General features: G+C 41.1%; 2 non-coding genes across 2 annotated transcripts; both read right to left on the bottom strand.

The window, feature by feature from the left end:
* Positions 1-832: 832 nt before the first annotated feature.
* On the bottom strand, positions 833-911 carry LOC129673054 (small nucleolar RNA SNORD115). The gene has a single exon (XR_008719608.1). It is a non-coding gene; the product is annotated as a small nucleolar RNA SNORD115 (small nucleolar RNA).
* A 2,314-nt stretch (positions 912-3,225) lies between these two features.
* LOC129673057 (small nucleolar RNA SNORD115) lies at positions 3,226-3,304 on the bottom strand. Its single transcript, XR_008719611.1, has one exon. It is a non-coding gene; the product is annotated as a small nucleolar RNA SNORD115 (small nucleolar RNA).
* Positions 3,305-6,901: the final 3,597 nt, after the last annotated feature.

Below are 6,901 nucleotides of genomic sequence, written 5' to 3'. Positions count from 1 at the left end.
CTGTACATTGAAAGAAACTAAGCAAGAGAGAGGACCCTGACTAAAATGCTCAATCCCCATCCTGAAAGGCAAAGAGGCTGGACATCAGAAGAAGAAGAAAATAGGAAACAACCTAGGAACCTACCACAGAGGGCCTCTGAAAGCCTCTGCCCTGCAGACCATCAAAGCAGACACTGAGACTTATGGCCAACTGTTGGGCAGTGTGCATGGAATCTGATGTAAAAAGTGGAAAATAGTAAGAGCTGGAGAGGACGGGAACCACACAAGGAGAGCAACAGAACCAGAACACTTGAACACAGGGAACTTCCCAGAGACTCATACTCCAACCAAGGACTATTCATGGAGATAACCTAGAACCCCTGCACAGATGTAGCACATGATAGTTCAGTATCCAAGTGGTTTACATAATAAAGGGAAGAGGAACCACCTCTGACATAATCTGATGGGCCTGCTCTTTGATCACCTCCCCCTGTGGGGGGAGCAGCCTTATCAGGCCACAGAAGATGACAATGCAGCCACTCCTGAGGTGATCTGATAGACTAAGAGCAGAAGGAAGGAGAAGAGGACCTTCCCTATCAGTGGACTTGGGGAAGGGCATGCATGAGAAAGGGGGAGGGAGGGTGGGATCGGGAGAGGAGGAGGGAGAGGCTTATGGGAGAATACAAAATGAATAAAGTATAATTAATAGTAAAAATAATAAAAAAATTAAAAAAAAATTCTCCTTTAGGGGAAAAAAGTGCTTGGGGAGCGTGGAGACCTAGGGACCTCCATATAATTCCCTTGAGAAAGTCTCAAGGAGAAGTAGGCCCTCGTCTCCCAGGTCCGGCTGGCTGGGCCTCAGCGTGATCCTATTAAGCATGATTTTTATGTCATCACCTCTCTTCGTGACATTGGGTTATCATCATAGACCCAGCCATGGAAAGACACAGCTACAAGTGCTTTCTGATCCTCAACAATAGCTGCTTACCGAAGCTGACAAGACTTCCTAAGAGGTAGGTGGGGGAACGTTTAGGCCGCACAGGGTAGCAGGGTTGAGACAATGTCAAGGGCCTGAGGGACACCATTTCTCATCTCTGTGAAGCACAGGGTGGTTAGGGTAGAAGAGAATGGGTTCAGCGCACTTTAAGTCCTTTTCTGCAGAAAACGTTCAGGTCATAGTAACCTGAGGAGGTTCCTTTCCGGTTTCTGACTTTGGGGATAAAAGCAAGGGTGGCTGCCTATTCTGTCCTAACAGGACAGCAAAGCACAGAAGATAAGTGCATGCTACAAGGTTAGTCGATGCCAAGGAAGCCAAAATACTAAGAGAATCGCCTTTAGCCTCACTGCTTCCACAGTCAGATGAGCCAGCTCACACCTTTCATTACCATGGCCACTGTCCTAGCATTGTTACCACCAACCATCTCATCCCTTTTCGGCAAGGCCATGCAGAGCATCCCTGCAGAATGGACAAACATCTGCTGGAGCAGCCATTATGCACCAGAGGAAACATCACCAGGTGATGATCCCTTCTCTGCAGGGACTAACTCTCGCCTTGAAATCCTAGGATGGATTCTCATTTTTACTGCTAGCACTAAAAGTTCACAGGAGACACATGAACTCAAAATATGGTGGAGAATTCTGTGATAGCTCTAATGTTCATCTGTGGCTGCTGGTTGAAAAGCTCTCAAATGCCTTTGAGAACATTACTGGAATTCTTACTGTATTTTATGCCATTGGTGTCTGTCAGATTGTACCTGCCCTTATCAGTGGTCCTACCCATGCATGTACTTCCCGCTTGGCTATAGAATGTTCACCAAGTGAGAGATGAAGAGCTACAGATCAAAAAATATGGGCTCATGGGTCTCCTCTTAGGTTGATACTCCAACCAGGGACCATGCATGGGGATAACCCAGAAACTCTAGAACCACCACCCAGATGCAGCCCTTGGCAGCTCAGTGAGTTACAAGGTGAATTCCAGGTGAGTTCCCTAGTAATGGGAACAGGGACTTTCTTTGTCATGAACTCAGTGGCTCGACCTTTGAACACTTCCTCCTGATCGTGAAGCAGCCTTAACAGGCCACAGAGGTAGACAATGCCATTAGTTCTGATGAGACTTGATAGGCTAGGTCTCATGGATGGGGAGGAGGCCTTCCTGTAACAATGGACTTGGCAATGGGCATGGGAGTACATGAGGGAGGAGGGTGGAAATGGGTGGTGATGAGAGAGGAGGCTACAGATGGGATGCAAAGTTAAGCAACTGTGTTTTATAACAAAAAATAAATGCATTTTAAAGAAGCTCTTACATGGTTTTGAGTCTACTACTGGAAATATCACTGTGTCTCATGCCATGTGTCTGTAAGATTTCACCTGACCTTATCAGTGGTCTTACATGTCCTTGTATTTTCTGATTTGATGAGGAATGTTCACTAAGTAAGAGAAGAAAGAAACACAAATGATGATATCCAGGGCCAAAGGAAAACCCATGAATCTTGTGATTTCCCTAGATCCAAATTCTAGGCTAAGTATCATTAGGGTGCAAATGTGATCGCTAATGCCAATTGTGACAATTGTTCCTATGGTGCTAGGCAATGTAGGAGATTTAAAGCCTACTCAATTACTGCAGCTCCTGCTCCAGAGTGGCAGTGCAAGTAGAAACCTAAAATCAGGGATGAATGGATTTGGTAATTCTACAAATCTACTGCAGGAAATCACCCAAATTGAAATCCCAGAGCACAGCTCTCAGCTATACTGTTCTGTCTGTAAATATTTACACATATGTATTTGAGGGAAAATGATGGGAGTCCAGGAAAGTTGGAATTTATGCTCTAGAAATGGAGGCGTCCTGAGCAGACCATTCTTGGATTCACCGAAAGACAATAATTTGAGACCAGTAGAAACTGTAAAAGCTGGAGGCATAGTCAATGGAAATTGTGTCGCAAGCCAGCAACTTTCCACTTACCTGAATGGTGTGATGTTTGGACTGCAAGCTTTCAGGGCAGATGAGTACAAGACAAGAGAGAAGACAGAGGCATGAGCCCCCTGCCTCTTGGCAGCATAGTCTAGTGGAGCATTCTAAATTCACAAAAGGTGATTGTTCATGGGGCCCTCAGTGTTCACACACAGATGTGCCCCAGGAGTGTATAGGAATCTCCCTCAGGAAAAATGGGGCTTTGGGAACTAAGGACCTCCATAAACATCACTTGTCTCAAGGGGAAGTAGGCCCTTGTCTCCCACATCTTGTTGGCTGGGCCTCAGCATAATCCTAACAAGAATGATTTTTTTGTCATCACCTGTCTTCGTGACATTGCGTTGTCACCATAGACCCAAACATGGACAGTCAGAGCTACACATGGTTTTTGATCCTCTACAATAACTGCTTACCAGAGCTGACAAGACTTCCTCGGAGGTAGGTTGTGGTAAGTTTAGCCTGCATGGGATAGCTGGGTCCAGACGACTTCAAGGGATGCAGGGGCAGCATTTTTCTACTCTGTGAAGTAGCAGATTGTGAGTATAGTGGAAGAGAATGTGGTCAGTGCATCTGTATGTCCTCTCCTGCCTAAAAAGATCAGGTCAAAGTAATGTGAGGATGCACCTACAGGAATAGTGCTTTTGGGGATAAGAGCAGTAAAAGGCTTCTTTTGCATCCTTGAATGAATGCCAAGCACCCATGAACAATGATGACCAACAATTTAGTCAGGACCAAATAAGTAAAAGCACTGATTTCTAGGGAAATACATACTGTGTCATGGCATTGGTGTTATACTTGCACTTATTATTGGGCCTGCAGGTGGTTGTACTTACGATTGGCTGGAGAATGATCTGAGCAGAGTTTCTAGGTTATATCTGTATATGGTCCTTGGTTTGAGTATCATTCTCAGAAAATCCCCCTGTGCCCAAATATATTTAGTCCTTTTAGAACTTCTATCCTTTCCTCATCATACTATCTCCCTCTTCTTTCATATGATTCCCTGCACTATGAGGAAGTTTTGGTTATGAATCTAATTAACTGCTTTGATATACTGCTCTGTAGTGGCTTTCAGAGGCCCTCTACAGTAGGCTCCTGTCCTGTTACTTGTTTTCTCCTATGTCCAATTCCTATCCCATTTGTCTAAGTGAGGATTGATCAGCTTACTCTGGATCTTCTTTCTTGTTTATCTTTTTTAGCTGTATAGATTTCATTATGTTTATCATATTTTATAGGTCTATATAAGTGAGTATATATCATGTGTGTGTTTCTCCTCCTGGGATACCTCACTCAGAATTATCTTTTCTAGATCCCACCATGTATCTGCAAATTTCATGATTTCCTCATTTTTGATTGTTTAGTAGTATTCCATTGTGTAAAAATACCACAATTTCTTTATCCATTCCTCCATTGATGTACATCTGGGTTACTTGGAGGTTCTGGCTCTTACAAATAAAGCTGCTTCATGAGCAAATGTACATGTTGTTTACTTGAGCAACTATATGCCTAGAAGTGGTATAGCTGGGTCTTGAGGAATCACTATTCCTAATTATCTGAAAAAGCACCAGATTGATTTTCACAGTTGTTGTACCAGTTTACATTCCCACCAGGAATAGAGGAGGGTTCCCCTTTCTCCACAACCTCTCCAGCATTTGTTATCATTTGAGTTTTTAATTTTAGCCATTTTTGGGTGTTAGGTGAAATCTCAGGGTTGTTTTTATTTGCTTCTCAGTGATGGTGAAGTACGTTGAACATTTTTTAAGTGTTTCTCTGCCATTTTATATTCCTCTACAGAGAATTCTCTGTTTATCTCTGTACCCCATTTTTTAAATTGTATTACTTGATTTATTACTTTTTAACTTCTTTAGTTTTTTATATATTCTGGATATCAGCCCTCTGTTAGATATAGGGTTGATGAAGATCCTTTCCCTGTCTGTAGGCTGGCGTTTTGTTCTGATGACAGTGACTTTTGCTTTAGAGAAGCTTTTCAGCTTCATGAGGTCCCATTTATTGATTGTTGCTCTTAGAGCCTGTGCTGTTGGTGTTCTGTTCAGGAAATTGATTCCTGTGCCAATGAGTTCCAGGCTCTTCCCCATTTTTTGTTCTTACCGATTTAGTATGTCTGGCTTTATGTTGAGGTCTTTGATCCACTTGGACTTTAGTTTTGTGCAGGGTGATAAATATGGATCTATTTGCATTTTTCTGCATGTAGACATCCAGTTGGACCAGCACCATTTGTTGAAGATGCAGGGTCTTTTTTCCTTTGAATCATTTTGGGTTCTTTGTCAAAAATCGAGTATTCATAGGTGTGTGGGTTTATTTCTGGGTCTTCTATTCAGTTCCATTGATCCTCCTTTCTGTTTTTATGCCAATACAATGCAGTTTTTATTACCATTGCTCTGTAGTACAGCTTGAGATCGGGGATGGAGATACCTCCATATGATTTGTTGTTGTACAAGATGGTTTTGGAGATTCTGGGTTTTTTGTTTCTCCATAAGAAGCTGAGAATCTTTCTTTCAAGGTCTGTAAAGAATTGAGTTGGTATTTTGATGGGAATTGTGTTGAATCTGTAGATCGTTTTTGGCAGGATGGCCATTTTCGCAATGTTAATCCTACCATCCATGAGCATGGGAGATCTTTCCATCTTTTGATATCTTCTTCAATTTCTTTCTTCAGAGACTTAAGGTATTTTTCAAACAGGTCTTTCACTTGCTTGGTTAAAGTCACTCCAAGTTACTTTATGTTATTAGTGGCTATTGTGATGGCTGTTGCTTCCCTGATTTCTTTTCTGGCCATTTTGTCTTTGGTATACAGGAGTGCTTCTGATTTTTTTTGAGATAATTTTGTATCAAGCCACTTTGCTGAAGGTGTTTATCAGCTGAAGGAGTTTTCTGATTGAATTTTTGGGGTCGCTCATGTATACTATCATATCATCTGTGCCATTTGTTAATTGTTAATCTGAGCCTGTGCTGTTAGTGTTTTCTAGTATGCCAATCTTTGAAGGCTCGTTCCCAATTTTTCTTCTAGCAGATGTAGTGTGTCTGGGTTTTATGTTGTGGTGTTTGTTCAAATTGAACTTTTGTTTTGTGAAGGGTTATAAATATGGATCTCTTTTTATTGTCGAACATTCAGATATCCCATTAGACAAGCACCATTTGTGGAAGATCCTCTCTTTTTTCTATTGCATGATTTTGGCTTCATTGTAAAAAATCAAGTATCTCTAGGTATGTGGTGTATTCTGGGTCTTCAACTTGACACTTGTCAATATTCATCCAGAGAAAACAACTCTCATCACAAATGTATCCCTTTACAAGAGAAGCCTCAAATAGTTAGACTCCTGGGCTATGAAAGGATGATTGAAAGCTCAGTGTTGCAATACTGGTATCAAAAATGAAAATGAATGAATTATCTTTTGACTTTGTTATGATAGAAGAAAACATACAAAAATATCATTTGGCAAGAGTTGTAATACATTCTTTTTATACTTACCATGCTGTGTTTCAGCAAATGAAATTAAAACTCATATGTTAGAGATGAAAAATGTATGAAATTTTATATTTAATTTTATTAACTTCTCTGACAATGGACATCTAGAGCTCAGGCTCAAAATTTGTATAGAGGAAAAATTATGGTACATTTTAAGTTCAGTTTTAGGATGGAAAAGCTTGAAAAATTTCACTGGAAATTAATAGAGCAAAATTCTAAGATGAAATGATACCTAGAGAAAAGTGAAAAAACTTTGTTTGCAATCTGAGTATCTACATCATAGGAGCAAATGGAATAAATTTGTAATGTTTATTGTCTGTGTTCTATAGGACTGCACTCCTAATTGCATATCCATTTCAATTTTCCCTATTTATAAATTGAATGATCCTGGAAATAGTGGGGATACTTCATCCTTTACACCAACTTGGGGAAAGGGCGAGGGCAGTCATTGTCCTCAAATATTCTTGGGAC

This window comes from Psammomys obesus, unplaced genomic scaffold, assembly GCF_907164565.1.
Source record: "Psammomys obesus unplaced genomic scaffold, mPsaObe1.curated_primary_1811, whole genome shotgun sequence".
Lineage (NCBI taxonomy): Eukaryota > Metazoa > Chordata > Mammalia > Rodentia > Muridae > Psammomys > Psammomys obesus.
The sequence above is the reverse complement of the archived record's forward strand: the minus strand, read 5'-3'. Positions and strand labels throughout refer to the sequence as shown.